The 24,233-nt window shown below is 44.4% G+C and overlaps 1 long non-coding RNA gene across 1 annotated transcript; it reads right to left on the reverse strand.

Annotated features, from left to right (window-relative positions):
- Positions 1 to 10,495: 10,495 nt before the first annotated feature.
- On the reverse strand, positions 10,496 to 16,512 carry LOC125551735 (uncharacterized). Its single transcript, XR_007303082.2, has 3 exons — positions 16,238 to 16,512; positions 15,741 to 15,968; positions 10,496 to 13,633 (listed from the first exon to the last, which is right to left on the reverse strand). It is a non-coding gene; the product is annotated as an uncharacterized LOC125551735 (long non-coding RNA).
- Between the last annotated feature and the right edge of the window lie 7,721 nt (positions 16,513 to 24,233).

The following is a 24,233-nucleotide window of genomic DNA, read 5'->3' on the forward strand; positions in this document are numbered from 1 at the left end:
ATTTCTTGCATGGGACGTAAGCATGCACCAAAGGACACAGATTTGATTTTTCAACCAATTTATATGCACTGGAGCATGTGCATGTAGTTCAATTTGAATTATGCACATAAATGGATTGAAAACTCAGTTAATGCATAAAAATGTCCAAACGAACCTCGAAAAATCCCAAAAATTGACACAAAACTCCTGTTGTTCTATGTTGACACGAGAAAATTTTTGAAAGCAATAAGAGGCAATGGATATTGTTTCGTCCCCAAAGGTGGGACGTTCCCTACTGAAACCATCATGCTTGTTGTGAGAAGCTCTGGTTTGTGAGAAGCGTATACCTGAACCTACCCTAAATGGGACAAATTTTTTAACACGGCATGTTGATGCCGCTCCATGATAGCATGCCAAGTTTCATGAATTTCAGACGAGTTCTGGATTTACTAGAATTTAAAAACCAGGCATCTCAACGTTTTGCCAGTAATCAACAGTGCCCTGGTGTTTGAATTTGATTCTCATCTCTTGCATGGGACCTAGAACTTCACCCAAGGACACATATTAGATTTTTCAACCAACTTTAGTGCATTGGAGCGTGTGCATGTAGTTCAAATTTGAATTATGCACATAAATACAATGAAAACTCAGTTAATGCATAAAAATGTCCAAACGAACCCTGAAAAATCCCAAAAATTGACACAACACTCTTATTGTTCTATGTTGACACGAGAAAAAGTTTGAAAGCAATAAGAGGCAATGGATATCGTTTCGTCCCTAATGGTGGGACATTCCCTACCAAAACCATCATGCTTGTTGTGAGAAGCTCTGGTTTGTGAGAAGCATATACCAGAACCTGCCCAAATGGGACAAATTTTTTAACACGACATGTTGATGCCGCTCCATGATAGCATGCCAAGTTTCATGAATTTCAGACGAGTTTTGGATTTACTAGAATTTAAAAATGAGGCATCTCAATGTTTTGCCGGCAATCAACGGTGCCGTGGTGTTTGAAATTCATTCCCATTTCTTGCATGGGACCTAAGCATGCACCCAAGGACACATATTTGATCTTTCAACCAATTTATATGCACCGGAGCATGTGCATGTAGTTCAAATTTGAATTATGCACATAAATGCATTGAAAACTCAGTTAATGCATAAAATGTCCAAACAAACCCTAAAATCCCAAAAAATTGACACAAAGCTCCTGTTGTTCTACGTTGACATGAGAATTTTTTTTCAAAGCAATAAGAGGCAATGGATATCGTTTCGTCCCCAAAGGTGGGACATTCCCTACCGAAACCATCATGCCTGTTGTGAGAAGCTCTGGTTTGTGAGAAGCATATACCCGAACCTGCCCCAAATGGGACAATTTTTTTAACATGGCATGTTGATGCCGCTCCATGATAGCATGCCAAGTTTCATGAATTTCAGGCGAGTTTTGGATTTCCTAGAATTTAAAAACCAGGCATCTCAACGTTTTTCCGGCAATCAACAGTGCCCTGGTGTTTGAATTTCATTCCCATCTCTTGCATGGGACCTAGAACTTCACCCAAGGACACAGATTAGATTTCCAACCAACCTTAGTGCATTGGAGTGCATGTAGTTCAAATTTGAATTATGCACATAAATGCATTGAAAACTCAATTAATGCATAAAAATGTCCAAACGAACCCCAAAAAATCCCAAAAATTGACACAACACTCTTGTTGTTCTATGTTGACACGAGAATTTTTTTGAAAGCAATAAGAAGCAATGGATATCATTTCGTCCCCAATGGTGGGACATTCCCTACTGAAACCATCATGCTTGTTGTGAGAAGCTCTGGTTTGTGAGAAGCATATACCCGAACCTCCCCCAAATGGGACAAATTTTTTAACACGACATGTTAATGCTGCTCCATGATAGCATGCCAAGTTTCATGAATTTCATACGAGTTTTTGATTTACTAGAATTTAAAAACTAGGCATCTCAACATTTTTCCGGCAATCAACAGTGCTCTAGTGTTTGAATTTCATTCCCATCTCTTGCATGGAACCTAGAAATTCACCGAAGGACACACATGTGATTTTTCAACCAACCTCAGTGCATTGGAGCATGTGCTTGTAGTTCAAATTTGAATTATGCACATAAAATGCCTAGAAACCCCAGTTAATGCATAAAAAGGCCAAACGAACCCCGGAAAATTCCAAGATTGAACACAACACTCCTGTTGTTCTGTGCTGACACTAGAAATTTTTTGAAAGCAATAAGAGGCAACGGATATCGTCCCGTCCCCAAAGGTGGTACGTTCCCTATCGAAACCATCATGCTTGTTGTGAGAAGCTCTGGTTTGTGAGAAGCTTATACCAGAACCTGTCCCAAATGGGACAAAATTTTCTCCATGGCATGTTGATGCCACTCCATGATAGCATTCCAAGTTTCATGAATTTCATACGAGTTTTGGATTTACTAGAATTTAAAAACTAGGCATCTCAACATTTTGCCGGCAATCAACAGTGCCTTGGTGTTTGAATTTCATTCCCATCTCTTGCGTGGGACCTAGAAATTCACCCAAGGACACACATGTGATTTTTCAACCAACCTTAGTGCATTGGAGCATGTGCTTGTAGTTCAAATTTGAATTATGCACATAAAATGCCTAAAAAACATAGTTAATGCATTAAAAAGGCCAAACGAACCCCGAAAATTTCCAAGATTGAACACAACAGTCGTGTTGTTCTATGTTCACACTAGAAATTTTTTGAAAGCAATAAGAGGCAACGGATATCGTTCCATCACCAAAGGTGGTACATTCCCTATTGAAACCATTATGCTTGTTGTGAGAAGCTCTGGTTTGTGAGAAGCTTATACCCGAACCTGCCCCACTTGGGACAAAATTTTCACCACAACATGTTGATGCCGCTTCATGATAGCATGCCAAGTTTCATGAATTTCAGACGAGTTTTGGATTTACTAGAATTTAAAAACCAGGCATCACTACTAGGGAAAAGTCTAGCAGCAGCGCGGGTTTTGGGCCTCTCAGTAGCGCGGCGACCGGCGCTACTAATAAGGCGCTACAGCTAACGTATAGCAGTAACGCCTATTGTCCCACGCTACTGCTATACATGAATAGCTGTAGCGCTCTTTAGAAAAGGGCGCTGCTGATATTATCTGCAGCGTTGTTTACTAGAAAGCGCTACTGGTAAGGCGGCGCTACTGCTAAATTTCCCCCCTCGCTACTACTAGTTTTATTAGTTTTTTTCCCTGCATATTTGTTTTGCATTTGTTTTGTATTTGAATAGGCTTTATACAATAATCTTTAGCATATCATACACATACAAATGTAATCATACCATATACATACAATTAGTCTCATCAAATCATGTCATCATCATAATCATCATCCAACACAAAGTGGTCTCTCGTCATCATCTCGAAAATAGCAATACAAGTCTCGATTACTTGCAAATACATCGTCATCCATCTAAACAATGATATACGCGAGAAGAGCTATCACTTTGAGTACATGAGTTCGTATCCCTCTCTCGCATTAGCGTGAACCTAAACTAACTACTGCCTGTCTCTCGGAAACCGGAAACCGGTACACCTGGTCCTGACACTCCGGCCACTTGTCGTATATATACTCCTGGCGTAGCACTTCTTCGCCATCTATGATCTATGCACCTGCATCGTCACATGAGTCGATGATATGCAACATATATAGTTGAGCAACAGAAAGAGACAGACTTGGCAAAAATAGAAACAACATATCATAAGCATAAACAACAAAGTTCATCGTACCCCAAAATGCCCTAACTAGAGTGATTTTCGCTAGTCGAGGAGGAGGACGGTTTAATTACATCACAAATAAAGTTTCACCGTGCATAACTCAAAGTTTTGTCATACAGAAAGTATGGACTAAATGGACACATTGTCATATATCGACAATCACTCCAACATGTCGTTCCATCCATCCAAGTCAGGGAGATATTCCTCGAGCTTAGTGAAAGGCTTCATGTCGAGACGCTGAGAGGCTATCCATGTTTGGACGTCTTCCCGCGACATTTGTCCTTCTCCGTAGAACATCCCTGTTTTTCTGACGACCTCCTTCATGATGATTTGGGCAAGTTCGTGCTGGATGTTATAGAACTCAGCTCGAAGTCGATGATCCTCGATATCTCCTATGTCCTTTGCCCATTGCAGAATATGGGCATCACCGGATCTAGGTGACATGCGAAGGTTCTGGTGATCCCGTCTGTACTCTAGCATGTGGTAAAGGACATAGAATCCATCATTAAGAGAATCGTTCGGTTGCCGGGTGCAGCAGAAGTCGGTCTTATGGCCGAAGGCGACCCTGCCGCCCCTTCTCTTCTTGTCCCTGACCTCTCCACCCCTTGCTTGGTAGTAAAACATAGCACTATCGAGAACATCCTTGATGTGGGTGTAATCCTTTTTGTGAATGTTCTTCGACGATTCCAAGTAAAGAGCGTGGGAGAATCGGGGGTAGAGGATGATGAGGACGGCGCGCCCGCGGCTGTGCAAAATAAGTACACCTCAAATTAATTAGCCTCCATCGTGCAAATGAATGATTGAAATCGAAGGAAGGATAGCAGCGCGGATGACTTACACGGGATGATAAGGCATGAGAATCGCCTCCTTGTCCTTATTGGCGAGCATGAAACTGACGATGTAATCCCTCGCGTATTCACGGTGCTTTGCGCAGACTCCCAAGAAGCCCTCGTGCATGTAGTATGGGTCAGCGACACAGATATGAGATATCTACTCAACCCCAATGATGTAGTTCATGTGCAAGGCATAAAGGCGGGCAAACGTAAAATCCAGCTTCTTCACGTGAAACATGTCGAATATGTAATCGAATCGGAGGAAGAACTTATCCGCGGGGAAGCTGTCGACGTACGACATTTGCCGCGGAACGGTAACCACATAGAGTGGGTATCCTGGATCTTTCGAGGCGATGAGGCCTTTCTCTACCCACAGCACATCGTCATGAAGTCTCCTTAGATCGCCGAATCTGACCCGTAGCGCTGTTGCAGATAGGATTGGTTGACCGGGGATATGCCATTTATCTGCATCGGGGATATCTATACGGTCCTGAAGCCGAGGCTGCTGAGGTGGCTAGATCATAGAATCAGCTTTTTTGCCTTTCCTCGCTCTCTTCCTAGACTTATTTACTACCGGAAGGTCGTCCAAAATACGTTGAGACGGCAATTCAGGCACCGACTCATGACGCTCAAACCCTGAGGCGGCGCCAGTATAGACATACTGTTCAGCGCCATCGTCGTCCTCATCCTCATCCATGGTGACGTCATCAGCAACTAATGGAGCCTCCTCCTTACCCCGTCCGCTATCAGCCAACCCGACACCCGACGCTAATTGGGTAGGTGGGGTGTTGATGTTCATACCTTGCTGAGGCTGTGTGCTCGCGGGTGTGCTCCCGGCCGCCTCCAGACGAAGCAGACTCTTTGGCCACAACAAGACCCACCCAATGCAACAATCACCAAGCCGCCGCGGTGTCTCGTCGTCATCCCCCACTAGTATTGGAGGAGGCAAATTCTCATGGCCCGGTTTGACACTGGCCACGGGAACCTTGAAGACGTTCGGGGGGATCGGCCGGCTGTGGAACAATGGTTCCTTCGGCTCCATTATTGCCGCCTTCCCCACGTCCACCTTCTGGTCTCCGATGGTGTACAATATGGTGCACGGGGTTTCGTCGGCCTGCAAAGAAAAGTCTGCGACGTGAGACATTCGAAAGGCAACGAAAACGGGAGATTATACATTTATATTGAAGGGGGCCGGTGTGACAGATACCGTGAGGGCGTCGAGCTTAGCCAAAGACGAAGCACCACCGAGCACGTCCGGTGCGGGAGCCGGTGTGGGAGCCAGTGCGGGAGCAGGTGCTGGTGCAACGCTAGTCGAGCTGCTCCCCAAGAAGTCAGCAAGGGGAAAGTCCTCTGCATTTTTTTCTGGATTTTGCCTTGTCCAAGTAAAAACGCCCGTCACCAAGGAAGTAGACAAATCTGCAACCACCTGTTTTATGGTAGCTACCGCTGTTGCAACTGTCTGAGATGATTTCTTCTCAACCGCAATCTCAACCTTCTTGTCGATGTTTTCTTCAGTTAACCTCCGTCTTTCCTTTCTCTCCTCCGTGGTCTCACGGTAGTACTTCTTCCACGTGGCGCCGTCTCCGACACCGTGCACGCGTCCATACGACGGTCGAGTATCCACCGGTTGTCGTTTCAATATGTTCAACGCCCGATTGAATGGAGTGTCCCACTTGGGCCTCGCCAATGCCTCAGACGGCGAGTCGCTTTCGACCGCAATCCGGTGCTGCTCTCTCTGCAAAAGGCATAAGGGTGGTTTACAAATATGACTAACGTGTGCAGTCGAATTGATCAGAAACTAAAATTACCAGCAGTCTCATGAACTCCGTAATGACCGGTTTTGTCTCGTAAACCTTCTTCACTGGGTCCCAACGGTGCCGGGCCCTGAGGACGTCACGCTCCTGCGGGACGGTGAAATCCGCCAAGGGGTCTGGGATGCCGACTCGCGGCTTTCGCGTCCTCCTTGACCCATTTGGACCTCTTTCCGCCGTAACCACGGCTTCCGAGGTGGTGGCTCCCAATGTTCCTCTCTTGAAGCCCCTTCATGTACTTAGACTTTTTTTTGGCAGCTTCGGCCTCGCAACCCTCCTTGAATATTTGAAACTTCTCTTCCGTGATTGTCGGATTATTCTTTACAATCTCGGAGTAGGGTTCCTTCTTGTCGATGATCTTTGCTTTCACTCGATTTTTCTAGGCGGCCAACGCGTCGCTAAACTAGGTCATGGCGTGTTTGTTTATCTTCTTCATTGCCGGGTCCTCATCTGGATCTTCATAATCCTTCTCATTCCGGCCTGGGAACAAGAATATCTGGTGAAACTTCTTTAGGACGGAGCTCCTCATATTTTCTATCTTCTGTAGTTTCTCATCGTTGATGGTGGCGGTTGTCCGTACGATGCAGCCTATTTGATTGCCATAGCATCGACGCGCTTCCTCGGGCGCCTTTGGCTCAAAATTGTCGTCGTCCACCTCCGTGACCACCAGTCTAGTAGTCCTGAGTTTGTTAGGAAGCCGTTGCCTCTTTGCTTTCGGTTCTACACCGGCTCCGCTCCCCGAGGCAGCGCCGGTCTCAGTCTCAGCGCCGGTCTCGATGCCGGTCTGAGTCTCAGCGCCGGTCTCAGTCTCAGCACCAGTCTGCGTGTCAGTCTCAGTCCTCGATGCCACCGGTGGGCCAAGCAACAACATCAGTTGATCGTTGGCAAGGCTAAAAAATTCGTCTGCCGCCCGGTAGACGTCGTCGCAATCACCAGAACCCTGTCCTTCATCGTTGCTAGCCATGTTTCCTATGATTAAATCTAGTCAATTAATTCTAGACCTAATAAAATGAATAATGACATAAAAAGGCCTATTGTTTTGCAGGAATGTTGACTCCTTCCTGGTGCGGCAAATCCCGGGCACTCGATACGTCCTAATTTGTAGCACAAGTCATGCCGAAATTCACGAAAAAATTCGGCATGAACTTTGCTAAAAAGTGGACAAATCAAGAACCTGAAATTTGCCGGAACAGAAATGAATCAACATTCTAGAAAAACATAGGCCACTCAGCATCATTCCCTGGAAACAACAAAGCCACTTGGGCACAATCGAACAACTTCAATGAAAAGATATAACATGAGCAAACACTATTGAGGAATTTGCATATAACATGGCCACTTCAATGAAAAGATATAATCAACAATAATGGAATATGCAAATGAACATCAATGACATATATCATATAAAAACAGTCTTGTTTTTTGTTTACATAGCAACAATTAGTTTGACCAAGTTTTTGAAAAGAAAAACAATTCTATTTTTTGTTTATAGCTCAATGCCATAGCTACTATTTTTTATTTATAGCTAAATACTTTTGTTTTTTGTCTATCCTTTGGTTCATAGGGTAGAAAAATCGTAGGAATAGGAAAGTCATAGGAAATGAGATGACATGTATCTCAAATCCTATGAGTAGGAATAGGAAAGGAGATGCCCTTTGATTCACATCATAGGATTTTTTCCATTGAGTCTAGGCTAATGTTTATTTTCCTATGAAATGTGGAGGATAGGAAGAATTCCTCCATAGGAATAGGATTCCGTTCCTACAAACCAAAGGGCTCTAAAGGAATTTTTCCTATAGAAATCCTATCCTATGAAATTCCTACAAGATTCCTCTAAACCAAAGGAGGCCTAAAGCTAAAAGTCTAGGAACTCCATTTTCTCTAACCCTTTTGACCTCACCAAAATTTCCACAGCAAGACCTTAGTACCTACACCCAATTTCTTCAAAAATATTCAGGTCCATAGTCCAAATAATTCAAATTTCATTTGAATGAAATTTGGAACAAATTCAGGTCCGTAGTCCAAATATTTTTTTATAGCTAAGTGTTTTTATTTATAGCCTCTGTTAATTTAAATCTAAATGCTACTATTATTTATATACCCTCTATTAGTTTAAAGCTAAATGGAATTACTGTTTAGGCATTTTCATAAAAATTGCCCTAGATAATTTCCTAAAAAAATTGCTAATCATTTTTCCTAAATGCTATAGAATGCCTACTGCCCTAAAAAATCTAGGGTTCATATGAACATCAACACAGTATCAACATATATATGAATTGCCCTAGTAGAGAGAGAGAGAGGAGGGTAGGGGACAGGAGAGGCAGAGCCTTACGGTCGGCGGCGAGGGCAGGCTCTGGCTCGGGCGGCGGTGAGGTCGAGGGCGGCGGCGGTGAGCTCGAGGGCGGCGGCGGTGAGGTCAACGATGGCCTCGGGCGGCAGCTGTGAGGTCGAGGGCGGCCTCGGGCGACGGCGGTGTGGTCGAAGGCGGTAGGCGGCGGCGGTGTGGTCGAAGGCGGCCTCGGGCGGTGGCGGTGTGGTCGAAGGCGGCAGGGCGACGGCGGCGATGGAGCAGCTGGGGGACAGGGGTGCCGGGAGTAGAGAGGGGGGAAAGGACTTAGCGAAATTTTGAGCCCGGGCTGCCGGGATTTGAGTCAAACTAGCAGTAGCACGTTTTGTCGAAACGCGCTATAGCTAAGATAGCTATAGCGTGTTCGAGAGAAACGCGCTACAACTATTCCTTTCTGTTTTATTTTTCTTTTTCTTTTGTTTTCTTTACATTTTCTTTTTTTTCATTTCTCCTTTTTCTATTTCTTTCATTTTCATTTACTTTTCTAATTATTTTTTTATTTATTTTCTTTTTCATAGCAGTAGCGCTCTACAGCATAAACGCGCTGCTACAAAGTTTTGCTTCTGGGTGAACCGCTACTACTATTCCTAGCCTACCGGCATTAGTGATGGAATTTTAGTAGTAGCGCTTTTCCGTGAAGACGCGCTACTGCTAAAACAATGGTTGTAGCGTGGTTTTGCAACAAGCGCTACTACTAAGTAGCGCTAGCGCCGAGTTTTGACCAACGCTACTGCTATACCTCTGTGTATAAGGTTTTCCCCAGTAGTGCATCTCAACGTTTTGCCGACAATCAACAGTGCCATGGTGTTTGAATTTCATTCCCATCTCTTGCATGGGACCTGGAAATTTACCCAAGGACACACGTGTGATTTTTCAACCAACTTTGGTGCATTGAAGCATGTGCTTGTAGTTCAAATTTGAATTACTAGTTATCAACCCATGGGCCTGCACGGGCTAGATATTTTGTGAAACATAAACATAAAATTAATCCAACGACATACATGTGTGATGTGTGATGGGAAACAATATTGGATTGAAATATAGGAAATTTTTAGTCTAATATTACTTCTGAAAAATGGTTAGTTTCACATTGGTAATACTTATAGGAAAAAAAATTAAATGTCTTTATTTACTTCCAAATAATTTGGTTCATGTGTCTTTATATTTTAGCATTGCAAGCTTTAATTTTTTATTTTTGTGCCTAATATTGTGATCTTAAGATGGTAGGAATCACAACAACATCGGGATTATAAAATTTTATAATTAGGCACCCATAACTTCTAAATACAATATGAATGAACTAACCTCATATCACACTAAAACAAAGTCTATAAGCAATATATTTGTTAAAAGTGGGTAAAAATAGTTCATCAAGAAATATGTAATATTTGCTTAATAAACTCACTTACATATTTAGTGAGCTCAGTTTCATTTATTTATATGTCCGTCAAGCATACACTGTTTTACTATCATTTTTATTAGTAAACTTACATGAGCAATTCAATTCGAATACACATTCCCTTAAAAAATATATCTTACACCAGCACAGATCACATAGTTCACCAAAGTAACGTGTAAGCATTATTATTATTTTCAAACTCATGTAAGCATTATTTGAAACAACTTTTGTAGCAGTCAGACTTTTTCTTCTTAGCATGTCATGGAGGTGGGGTTGTCTGTTTAAGTCATGTGAGTAACTCGGTCTCACGCAGGCCCCCCGCGTCGCCCCCGCTCGGGCGACTCGGGCGGGATCTAAAACCCTAGCCGCCGAGGGTCCCCATCCGTCCTCCCCTCCCTCCGCCGCCGTCGAAGGACGCTGCCGGCTATAGCCCGGGGCTGATGGCGGTGGCGGGGGTCTTCCCTCTTGCCTGCGCCATGCGGGCGGTGCGGAACCCTGCGGCGTGGGTGGCACGGCCGATCTGGCCTGGCGGCGCGGCGGGCCTGCCTTCTGGCGGCGGCGCGGCGGCTGCCTCGGCCAAGGGCGGCGATGGTAGGGTACGGCAGTCGGCCCTGCCTCGGGCTGCGTGGCGGCGTTCGGCGGCGGCGGCCGGGTCTGCAGCGACACACCATCTGACCTCGGATCGGCGGTGGCGGCATGGAGGGCCTGGTGGTTGGGTCGGCACCATGCGGGTTGTGCCCTCCGAACAGATCTGATCTGGCCGGTGCGGCATGCTCCATGTGCGGCGGCTCAGATCGGCGGCGACCCATGCACACAATACGTGATGGAGGTTTTTCAAGCGGATCCGGGTGAAAACCTTGTGCTCGGCTTGATGCCAAGACCGGCGTTGGTGGCACCCTGTGGTGTCATTACCTTCTTGAAGGCATCGCCGTGGAGAAGCTCTAGACCTCTATCCGCTACCTCCGGGGGAAACCCTAGATCAGTTGATCGGATGACGGCGGCGCGTTGGTGTCGTTTCCTCCTTGGGGGCGTCATTCTTGGAGGCGTACACGGGTTCGAGGGACCAGCGGGCACCTTTTTTGGTGGAGCGGTACTTCATCCTTCACATTGATGACGGCGGATCTCGGCGGCGTGGTGCAGTGGAGACTCGGCGTCCGATGCGTGGTGATGGACTCGCGCAGGTGGAGGTAGTTGTCTGGCGTCAAGGTGGCGTCGATGGCGGAGTGGCCTGACAAGGTAGAAGCCTCAATATCTGCTCTAAAGACGGACCTGTGGAAGATGGCGGCGACGACACATGTGAGTGCGTCAGACCAGTTTATGCCCCAGACCCGGTATGTGGCTCGGCTGGGGCTTCTGGCTTTTGATGATAGGCTTAGGTGAGTAGACCGGGTATTTGGCCCAGGTAGCACCCCTTCATCATATGGATAGGAGTAGTGGCATATGTTGCCAAGATGGCGGATTCAGGCATTTTGTTGTAATACTTTGTAAGGTCCTCGTGGATAATCAATAAAGTGGCCGTATGCATCTCCCAGATGCAGAGACCGGGGGTCATCCTCCTTTTCTAAAAAAAGCATGTGATGGAGGTTTGCTTCGCTCTTCCTTCTGTTCTCCGCGGCAATGGAACTGAACAGTGTAATATATATAGACAGTAATTGTCAACCCAAAATTGGATTACAGTTCAGCGGATAGTCATGATGCAACAAATAATTAGAGCGAAGGTATATCTGAATGAGTAACAGTAATCATGTATGCATACTTTTGTTGATGTAAATCATTTTGCCGCCATAAATGATCAAAATTAAAACTTCTAAAATTGGCAACATCAATCCATCGACGAACAACATATCAAACTTTTCTGAGACTATATTACTTGCTGAATCTTTAAATATTTCTACAACGAAAATATAACATGACATCAAAAAGTGAGTTGGACAATCATCTTTCTAGCCTACTGCTGTTAAACAACTACAGAAATATGTCCATCCCGTCAAAAAGTGAGTTGGACAATCATTTTTCTGAACATATATTCCATGGCAAATAAAACTGAAGATTTTGAGGTTTCCTTAGCATGGAAAAAATTATATGTGCGACGTTCGTGTAATTGTAGCCACCATCTAGTTGTCTGGTCATACAGAAACTGTAATGCAAACTTGAATAAACTGAGCAATATAGATTATGTTACAGGCCTGAAGATAAAGGTTGATCTTGAATGCACAACATATTTCAGTACCTACTTTAGATAATAGTTGCACAAATAGAGTAGCTTTGTGCGCAGGATAAATTTTGAGCCCGGTCCATGGGATTATATGCAAATCAATAGCTCCTAGAATGACGGTTTCACATGGTTACAAAATGTGGAAGCAAGGACGGGAGTAATTTACAGGAAAAATATAAAGTACTTTTGATACTGCTATGAAAAACTGAACTACTATAGGACTACACGATCCCATCATGTAGATTTGAAAACTGGCAAATATAATTTGGTAATTAGCAAGGACACTCGTGAAAAGCTTTGCATAGTTCTAAAACGTATGGGGATGATGGATTGGAAAATTGGAGAAGTTGAGAACTAAGAATCGATTACTACAATTTAGAAGTGATTTGATAGTTAAGAAAGAATTGGCTAATTTGGCGCAAGATAAGAAAAAACTAAATATTAAGACTAACATACAAGTAAGTAGTTACAAACGAACAACTTTGCTACTGGCCTAGTGCACCCTATAGTAACATCAAGTTATCTTTACAGTATTCTATAGCAACTCCAGGAAAATCCAACCATTCATATAAAATATTATACTACAAAAAGGTTAACTTACACCGAATCTATATCTGATATATTTGCTGAAGACATGACGTGCCATAAGAAAATAACTTATTTGCTTCACAGGAGACCAATTGTCATTGTACTATCAAAATATCAGTAAAGGTTCAGATGCATATCTTAGTAGGGAGATACGAAAATCACATCTACAGCTTAACTTGAAGTGTGACTTGATCTGCACATTTCAGACTGGTATCTACCAATGCATATTTGTGTACTTTTTACATGAGATGGTTGAGGGGGGTAGTAATTCCCATAAAACAGAAAAAGGTAAGCCGTTCTGCTTGCAGGAACCAATAAATTTGCTCCAACTGTAGTACACCTTTAAAATTCTCATCGTGCTCATCAAACATGGCTTGAATATGTTTTTTTAATGAGAAGAGAGAGATATTACTTAATAACATGAAACAAACCCATGGGGAAAATCGAGATTTCAAAAGTGGACACCGCACTACAGGGCGTTTTCAGGTTGTTGTACTGATGTCACACATCAATTGTGACGATGTGCACGCGGATGCAAGCCAAAATCAGATGGTAAATACTGTGTCACACTCGGAAGGCTGAGGGGAAAGGTTCACTTTCTAGAAATTCCGTTCAAAAATTAGTACAATAACTGACCATTAAGTCCCATCAATTCTCACCCCTTCGTCCACCACAACGCCATCTGTACTGCAAGATTGACACAATATAACCAATCATTCCTACTGAAGCGTAAGGCGCACCCTAAGGCTCTAGTACACGTTTCTGGGAGGATACTTGGCTCGGCGAGACACCTTTGGCCATCCAATATCCATCTTTATACCGTATTGTTCAACGACGTGAAGTGTTCGTTGCTTCGGTATTTCAATCTATCCCCCTTAATATTCAGTTTCGACGGACGCTAGCGGGCAATCGTTGGGAAGACTGGCTCCGTTTAGTTAGGAGACTGATGGAGGTCCAACTATCTCAATAACCCGATGAATTACGCTGGAAATTGACTAAGTCTGGAGTATTCACTGTTAAATCAATGTATATTGATGTTATTAATTCGAACTCCATTCCTACCTCTAAGCATGTTTGGGCGGTCAAAGTTCCTTTGAAAATAAAAGTGTTTATGTGGTTTGTCCATAAACAAGTTATTTTAACCAAGGACAACTTGATAAAGCGTAATTGGACAGGACCTACTAGGTGTAGTTTCTGTGATCGGGATGAGACAATCAAACACCTCTTCTTTGATTGCCCGTTGGCCAAAGTACTTTGACAGACGGTCCACATTACTTTTAATATCAATCCACCGAATTCTTTTAACGCGTTATTTGGGACATGGCTTAATGGGATTGAGCCTAACTTAGCGAGACACATTCGGGTTGGAGTTTGTGCTTTGATGTGGACTATCTGGACTTGCAGAAATGATTTGGTTTTTAACAGAATATCATGTATCCATTTTTTGCAGGTTTTATTCCGAACTACGGCTACGATCCGTACATGGTCGCTACTCACCCAGACGGAGGCCAGGGAGCATTTGGTTACTGGGTCTTTCCGATGGGAGATGGTAGCTCGGGATATCTTCAACCGGTTTGGATGGCGGTCATGTAATAGGATAGGCATGTAGTTTACCTACCTAGTTTTAGCCAGCCGGTTGTGGCGTCTTCTCTTGGCTAGTGGATGTTTCTAGCCCTTTTTGGCTCTGTGTGAGCTTTCTTTGCTTTTTATTACTTTTGGAGACCTTGGAACCATGTTGGCACTGCTTTTTTGGTTAATAAGATGGCCGTATGCATCTTTCTGATGCAGAGGCCGGGGAATTCCCCCTTTTCGAAAAAAAACTCAATTTCATTGAAAGAACACAACTTAAAACCAATTTGGAAAATCATTGCTTTGTCCAGGCTGTGAAATCCAAAAAATGGAAATCAAGCTTTTCAGAACTCATGTCCAGGGAACAACACGAAACATCTGCTCATGACCTTTTATAGATGAAACATTACATGTAAAGCCGAATTGTTGGAAAATGAAGCAAAGGATTTAGACTGACTGAGTTGTCTGTTTAGTTGGGACAGAAGTGGTGAATGACAAAATTGAAAAGTTTGAGGGAAGATATCACTCCCTCTGATTTGCAGTGATCTATTTGTACTTTTTGTAGCCACTGGATGAGGTACAAAGGAGAATCAGTTTCAGTATGATCAATAATGTGACCATACATGACTTGGTGGTAACTAAAATCATTTATTAGTTCAAGATAAAGACTATAAATCCTATTTGCGATCTGTACAGAAATATTAGATTAGTTGTAAGTTTGCGCACAAAAATTTATTGGGAGCTTTTGTAGAGTATTGTTCGATGATGAAATAGATTTAGTGGCATGCGTATACACTATTTTGCTGCGTAAAATGGAACACATAGATCTACTAATTTCGTGAAAGCAGATTTAGCTGATACTAATCTGGATCATTATCAATTACACAACCCCATTGCCATAAATATTAGAATCGCCAAAGGGGCTCTCTGGTATTCCTGGTTGAAAATGTCTAACGTATCATATTTTTTATAAGTCACAACTGTAAAATCTTAATTATGGAACTACAAAGGAAATATCATACATATTATTAAAACAGACCAAGGAAATATGGATTCCATAGTTACCACAGGAAATTGTGCATGAGCAACAATGTTAAATTCTTAGTACAAATCTGCCAAAAATGTACAGTTTAACAGCCTGAATTGAGAGAAATCTCGGAAGTTGGTCAATCTTATAGGTTAAATGAATATATATGGAAAAATATTCATGGTCCAGGCATCATACCTTGTCTTAATACCGGAAGAAAGAGCTATTAGTTTTACCATGCAGATAATCTGATATTTGGACAACATCTATATCTTCTCCAGAGTAATAATATTTTGCAAAGCTTCCTATCAACTTCAAAGTGAACTGGTTAGCCGTTGGATGATTTGAAGACGTAGAGAACACACGTTGGGTGCAGTGTACCATTGAATTTGATGTAGACCATCCAATCTTATCCTCCTTTACTCCCTAGAAGGCATACTCTAGTCAAGAACAGTCCAAAAATACATGTACACAACCAAAACTTCTTGATGACAGTATGCACGAAGTGGATTTAGTGGGGGTTCTGTGATGAAATCAACATGATAGAAAACATGGGATTTGATGTTTACACGATTACTTGCCTGCAAAGTAGGGGCAAGATTAGTGGGAGATTAACACGAGTAGGGTTGGGGACATGAATCACCATGCTGCCAATCAATCAGATCGATTTGGAAGGTTCTCGAACCCGTCCATACCTAATTACGCAGCTACCGTGAGATCCGTGCTTCCTTGACTGGAGACGACGATGAACCTTCCAGATCAGGGAGGATATGGGTCATTTTCTTCCAGATCGATTGCAGCACGATGAACCTTCTTCAAGTCCACGACAGGAAAATGATAGAGGAGAGGAGACATGTAGAAGCGGGGGAAGAGGAAAGGCGGCGATAGGCTCGCTCGACAAAGTGCCAATGGGTTGCGTAGAGGAGTTTGAGATGTGTTTTTTCCTTCTGCGTATATCACACGGAAGGAGGTTTCTGGGGAGGACACCATGAAGTATTTTTCCTTCTGCGTATATCACACGGAAGGAGGTTTCTGGGGAGGACACCATGAAGTATACTCATCTCTTTTTTTTGCAAGGGGTAGTATACTTATCTAACGGCTATAATTAATTAGTATATAGATCAAACGGACAATTACCTTAGTTTTCTAGGATTAAACGTGGAGTCTCGATTAGTGCTTCCAATTAGTAAATATAAGATATAAGATATAAGATGCACATAAAATGCTTAGAAAACCCAGTTAATGTATAAAAAAGGCCAAACGAACCCCGAAAAATTCATTCTCATTTCTTCCATGGGACCTAAGCATGCACTGAAGGACACAAATTTGGTTTTTCAACCAATTTGTATGCACCGGGGCATGTGCATGTAGTTTAATTTTCAATTGTGCACCTGAAATGGCTAGAAAACCAATTTAATGTATGAAATGTCCAAACGAACCCTGAATAATTTCAATTCTTTTACGACACACCTACAGTTGCATGTTCACTGCAGATAAAAGGTCTAGCAATTCAAACACCGTCCATTGCCGTTGTGACCCCATTTTGTAATTCAAATCAAGTAGATCCCACACAGTTTATTCTCACCAACCGTGTGAGATGTAGTACAAAATATCTTTGAGCACCGTCGGTGTATAGTACGCCTATGACTTATGCGAGAAGTTTCATCGGCTACAACCCACAGCCGGCGTGTCAAGCACACTAGCTCGCTCCCCAAAACTCCCGCCTCTGCATCCCTCGCAATCTCGAAAATATCTACCGCCTGGAAGGTTTTAATGTTTGATAGCACACGATTAGTATGTGCGGACCGTGTGCGATGTCTGTTACTCCCGCTCTGCTTCAGTCCCTTGATTCAAATTTTCAATAGCCCTAGCATTTTACTCCCGCCTCTACATCCCTCGCAATCTCAAAAATATCTGCTCGCCCTTGATCCAAATTTTCAGTAGCCCCGCCTTGTTACTCCCGCCTAGTAAAATTTTCAGTTGCCGCAGTATTTGCTCAAACACAACCTCCGCTCACACAGACACACACAACCCTCGAAACCATTGGTAGATTGCCGCCATCACCGGCGCCTCCATCCTCAACCTATGCCTTTGTGCCGGGGAGCTCGAGTAGCCAATGGCCAAAAAGAGGTTTATCGCAGTCTTTTCACCCGACGCCGACAAGGTGGCCGCCGAGGTGTCCCCGTCGTCCTCCGCGGGCCCGATCCGCCCGCTGTCGCGCCCCTACGCCGGTTCGAGGACTTCCCCGTCCTCCCCCGGACCCGGCAGCCGACAAACTCCTACTTCGGGGTCCAGTGGCGGTGGGGGACATGGGTCGCCGAGATTACAGATCGAGAGACCCACACCCGCCGGTGGCTCGGTAGCTTCCACACGGCCAAGCTCGCGGCAATGGAGTACAACCGCTGGCAGGTCCGCTACCATGGCGCGGCGGCTAGGCTCAATTTCCCCTTTGGCACACGTCCGGTCCACCTCATTCCGCCGGAGCCAGGGATGGTGAGCTCAGCTATGGCGCGGGAGGACCGCGAGGCATGGGAGGGTCTCGAGGCCGAGGCCGCTAACGAGGCCTACATGCAAGGGCTCCACCGGCAGCACCCGGAGCTCATGGAGGTGGAGCGGGCGATCTTTGCCGGCGCGGAGGGGGGCGAGGTTATCGCGCTCTCCTCCGATGACGAGATCGAAGGCGGCGAGGACGGCGACGCAGAGGGCAGCGAGGTTATCGTGCTCTCCTCTGATGACGAGGTCGAAGGCGGTGGCGACGACGGCACGGAGGGCGTCGAGGTGGGCCCCAAGGATGAGGAGATCAACGTCGACGAGTGGAGGAGTGCCTTCTCCAACGACCCCGATGACGGTACTGGCTCGAACCCAGCTCGCGGCACACCATACATGACGAGGAAGGATTGGCTCGATCTCTACTTCGACTGAAAGTAGTTTAGCTTAGTTTAAATTTATGCTTTATGTTCGGTTATGCAAAACTATCTATGTTTATGTTTGAATGCATGCTACTTTTGGTTGAACCTGCTTTGAACTTGATCAAATTGAAGTTTACAACCTTAAGTTTAGGGGATCGACTAGGAAAGGCCAAAAATTGCTGGAGTATATATATATATATATCCACTAAGGGTTTTAGTCCCTTAACTTTTTAAGGATCGCCTAGAGATGTCCTTATGACTTGTTTATTTTAGTTCTTCACAATGTGATGCTCTATATGTGCAACTATTTGCTGTGCAGTTCAATTTCATCAATAACAGTTTCAACAATACCACTATGAATTACGATGTTTGGTTGTTGTTAAGGATATTGCAGTTAACATGCCTTTTCGTTTTTCAATTATTGTTTAGCAACATGCATTGTACTGAATGACTAAATATGCAATCCCAGACTACATAGCAACAAGGAAGAGTGTTACCTTAATGTTCTGATGATGTCTAGATATACATGTAATAAAATCTTATATAATGGGATGGATGGAGTGTTGTACTACATCATTTTTCGATTGTTGTTTAGCTTCTAATATTAACTCGGTGCTTTTAGGTACATATATCATTGCCAAAGATCCACACTTCGACCCTTTCTGCGTATGGGGTGATGAGATATTCATGAACCAGCATCAAGTGAGGAAACTGATAAATATTGTTACTAAAATGGGTCAAAAGATGTCAATCAAACTATTTGTTTGCACTTTATGCAGGACAATAGTGAACTGCAGGATGGTAAGTAAGAACCCTGTAGCCTTCTTTTTACTCCCCGTAATGAGTTGTGTTAGATGACAATATCTGAATCTTTTTTCTTTTGCAGTGGATCCTGAAGTAGTTTACTCAAGATTACCTCTCAAACTACATGATTGGCGGTCGGCCATCACAAGGGGTTGGACTAGAGTCATGCATGCCTTCTCCATCCAGGAGAGCACAATAAGGCCATTCCGCTTCACCTTGTTCAGCAACTGGAATGTTTGTCGCCTCTTTCTTTACCATCTATAATAGTACAAGTATAGAACCCTGGTACATCATTATTTATTTGGTGCTTATGTAATTCTTAAACATATGTACCTGTGAATCGAATAATGCATTGGTTGTTTGAACCTGATGGATATGAATAAAGCTATAGCCTACTTTCAAGTTTAAATTAGGTACAATTTTAAATAGCAGTAATTAAATTAGGGCTAAATTACGTTGTGCAGGTCATTACGGCACACACGGTTGGTAAAGCACAAATGTTTGCGATATACACCATAATCCGAGACGGTTCACAGAGAGGAAATGTGTGCAAGCATGCACACTGTTGTCGTTTGCAAAGCGGGTGTGATGTCAGACACTATCACATACGATGCAGGAAAACTAAATGTGTGTGATTGTCTACCTATCATACACGGTTTATAATCATGAACTGTTTGTGATGTGCCAGCCATCGTAAATCTCCCGTGCCTAAAATCTGCCAAGAAAACTGCCGTGCCTGGAATTTGCCTGGTTTTAGGCATAACCACGAAACTCCGACTGCGATGGCAATGCGAGCACAAACGAGTGGCAAGGATGAAGCGTTTGGGATATTCGAGAAATCGGAAACGGTTATATATGGACAACTGTATGCATCAAGGCTCCCTATCCCCAACGGTTTCTGGGTCGTGTGGGAAGGACCCCCCTATTGCGCACACCAACTTGGAGACGGTTCCATATGCCATCACGGAAAGGGGTTAAAAACCGTTTGTTTAGGACCGATACGCACCAGTGAAGACCTCCCGGCGTGCCGACACCCTGATAGTAGTCGCGTGTATCTCGTCTCAGGCCACGTCCGGATGGGTCAAGCTATGAGTAAAACCAGATCCTCGGGTTTCCCCGCGGTGGCCATGCAGGTTGCCTGGTTGGGACCAACACCATTAGCGTTGGCCCCCCTGTATTATGTTGAATTACTCCTCAGGTAGCGCTAACTCCCTATGCGTCAAATTTAACATCAAGTTTAGCTATTATGTTGGGCAAAAGGTAAAACCAATATTGGGCCTTGCTAGAAGAGTTTTATTCAAAGCGAACTATCAAGAGGAGACCCTAAACCCTCATCATGTTAGGAACGTAAAATCAAGGAACATAACACCATTATGATGGAAACTAGGGCGGCAAGAGTGGAACAAAACACCAGACATATGGCCGAGCCTTCCACCCTTTACCAAGTATATATGTGCATTAGTTAAATAGGAGATATTGTGATATCCCATGATATCCATGTCCCAACATGGAACAACTTGCACTGCACCTGCAACTAGAAACGCTATAAGAGGGCTGAGCAAAGCGGTAACATAGCCAAACAACGGTTTGCTACGAAGGGTGAAAAGGTTAGAGGCTATCATGGCAATATGGGAGGCGTGATAAACGAGTGGTAGGTAGCGTGATATATCAATAGCATCGAGACAACTAGCATAGCAAAGATAGTAGTGAGATCCAAGGTGACGGTCATCTTGCCTGAAATCCCGCTAGGAAGAAGAATGAGTCCATGAAGAAGACGAAGCCACGTAGTCGAACAAATCCTCACAATCTCAACGAAACAGGAACTATCGAGAAGAAGCACAACCGGAAAGAAGCAAACAACATGGTAAACACACAACACATAAACATGGCATGATGCTCAACCAAGTACGATGCATGACAAGTCTATATGATGCTACTCATGGCAAGATATCATGCATACAAGAACAACACATCAAAGCAAGTTTAAATGAGGCCGGAAACAACATATAACAATTCCGGTAAGTCCTTATATGCAAATTTCGAAATTGGTCCAGAACTGAACAAAACATTATGTTAAAGTTGTTAAAAATCAAGTTAAAGTGCACCAAGAAATTGGTCCACAAGAATGCAACATGATACAGATTTCAGAAAAGACTTGGTCGTTTTTTCACAAAACAGAGTGAGCGCGATATAGTACAAAGTGCACGGGCGAGAGATAGCGGCAGTGATCACCATGGGCCTGGCCCAGGTCGGCGTGGAGGTGAGCTGCAGCAGAGGTGGAAGCGAGCTAGGCCTTGGGGCACGCTGGGCCGGGGCAGGGCCCACACGGGCGATGGAGAGCGGCCCGGTCGTCCTTCTCCTCGATTCCGACTGGAGCAAGGGAGGCCAGAGCAGGGTGGCGGCAGCATGGATCCTGACGAGGGGGCGGAGCTAAGGAGAGGCGGGGATCGGCCAGATCTGGGCGGAGGTCATCGGATCTGGAGGCCGGGCTGGACGGTGGTGGGGATCCTGGTCCCGGCCGGCGGTGGAGGTGTGGGCGACGGGGCCCGGCGGCGCTCGGGCGCCTGTGGCCTGGTGCGAGGCACGGTCAGCAGCGGGAAGGAGAGGCGGCGACGGATTCGGGCAGGAGGCGAGGGGCTGGCGAGCTCCTGTGACTCGCCCGCCGGCGGCGGGGCCGGACGCGGAGAGGACTCCACGTGGGAGCAAGGGCGATGCGGGCGGCGTCCTGATTTGGGCCCGGGCGGGCTCTGGATGGGCTTCGCGGGCCGCGCTGTGGGAGACGATAGCGGGTTGACGTGGCGCGACATGGTTGGTCCAGGCGCGGTGGCTGGACGCGTCCGGCGGCGCAGAGGACATGTCCGGCGCGCAGAGGAAGAGGAAGGCTAGGGTTTGTCTGCAATTTTCAGAGGGGGGTGTTTATATAGGTACATGGAGCTAGGAGAGGGCTCTTGAGGTGCGGTTTTCTCCCGCACGACCGTGATCCAACGACGGAGAGCATGGAGGGTGTTTAGATGGGCTAGCGGGCTGTCATGGAGGGGTGCTGGCTGCCAAAAGAAGGAGGGTTTCGGTTAACGCAGTTAACCGTTGGGCATCAAACAACCTCCAAATGGAACGGAATTTGGCAGGCGGCCTACCGGTGATGTGCCAAGGCCACACGACAAATTTCGGCCCGTTCCGAGAACGTTTTTCTCTCGCTCACGAAACGAGAACTGAGAGGTGTGGCGGGTGCATGTGATATTGTCAGATTCTGAAACGGACAACGGAGAGAACTGAGAGACCCGAATGCATGCAAGTTTTGAAAAACATGATGATGAAATGCACATGATGACATGGCAAATTGCAATACGCAAGCGAATGACATGGCAACGATGGTGAATAACTAGAAGACTCCTGGCGCATCGGACTCGGGGCGTCACAACTCTCCTCCACTAGCAAGAGATCTCGTCCTGAGATCTTAGGAACGAGACGGAAGTGAAGAGGATGAGGAGAAATAAGAACGCAAGAGAGAAGGTTAACAAAGTCGAGAGCACTCAGATAGAAAAGAGGAATGTTGATTATGACGAGAATCAAAGGCTTAAGGAATACGATATACTTTGAAATCACTCCGATTAGAACAAGATAGAAGAGAAATAAGAACGAAAGAATTGTGATAGCATCCCAGTTGAACATGGAATGGAATAGAATATGAACTTGACAAGATTGAATGATACTTGACGAGAGGAACAACACAATGCCTCCGGAAGAATTGAAATAGTTGAATGAAAAGAACGAAGAAGAAAAATAGCATCTTCTACCAGAATTGAGTTTGAAAAGCATCTTTGCAAGGAAGGGTTGAACGAAGTTGTTGGAAATTCAACAACGGAAGAATAAGCTTGTTATGGACTTATTGAAAACATCTCAAAATTATGAGGTGATAACTGGCCACCAACGGAAAAGTTTGAATAGCTGAGAAGAACGAAGAAATGCAAAACTCCACTTCAAAAGAATACGGAGAATTAATTGCACTTCGAGATGCAAAGAGGAATGATACTTGAGGTCCCCCAACAAGAACCTTGATGAACACTAGAAGGATAAATTAAATCCTTGCGAACCACCGTGATGAACTCCGGTAACAAAAGGATGATGAGATAGAATTGAAGGATGAAAAGAATAAGATGACGCCTTGCGATGATTTAGATGGAGTTTCGCGACCAGACAAGCAAGAAAAATTTGGAACTCTGGAAAAGAAAGACGGACAACTTAGAACCAAGAAATTATTCATCATGAACAATCTACGAAGAAAAGAATTATCTTATGCTTATCCTTCATCAATTAAATTGATGAGAAACCATGGATTGCATACAACTTATTCACGTTGGAAAAGATTAGGGGAGATATTGCGCAAGAGTTGAGAAAGTCTTCATGAACCACCGGTAGGATTGGAAAGAACGAATGAATTGATACGATAGCAAAGGAGGAGGAATCTTGAACGAACCACCGTAAGAATTTGAAATGAACACCAGGAAGAAGTAGAGAAGGCGCGACAATACTTAAGGGAATTTAGAGACAAGAGAACGAAGAGGTCGCGAGCCGATTAAATAATACTTGAACAATGCACCGGTACAAATATGGGAGCGAATGAAGCTCAAAACTTGGGATGAATAAATATTCTAAAATGGGGGCCTCCGGATAATCGAAAGGAAAAACAACTCCTGAAATACTCCGGATGGGTGAGAAAAGAATCACACTATTGGAAGCAATAAGAGGATAGCAACAAGCTAGCACCATGAATCTCCGAGAGAATGGACAAGATTTAGAGGAAACTCTTCTTCAGTCTTCAAATGTTGAGAATGACGACGAGGAACACCACCAAAATTGTTGAGATACTCCGAGTGAATGAAAAGCGAAGAGGTTGAACCAATAAAGAAAAATAATTTGGAATTGATCTTGGAAAAGCATCTGACTAATAAAATCCATACTTACGCCATATTTTGAAAAG

Source organism: Triticum urartu, chromosome 4A (assembly GCF_056163025.1).
Source record: "Triticum urartu cultivar PI428250 chromosome 4A, HENAU_Tu73, whole genome shotgun sequence".
NCBI lineage: Eukaryota > Viridiplantae > Streptophyta > Magnoliopsida > Poales > Poaceae > Triticum > Triticum urartu.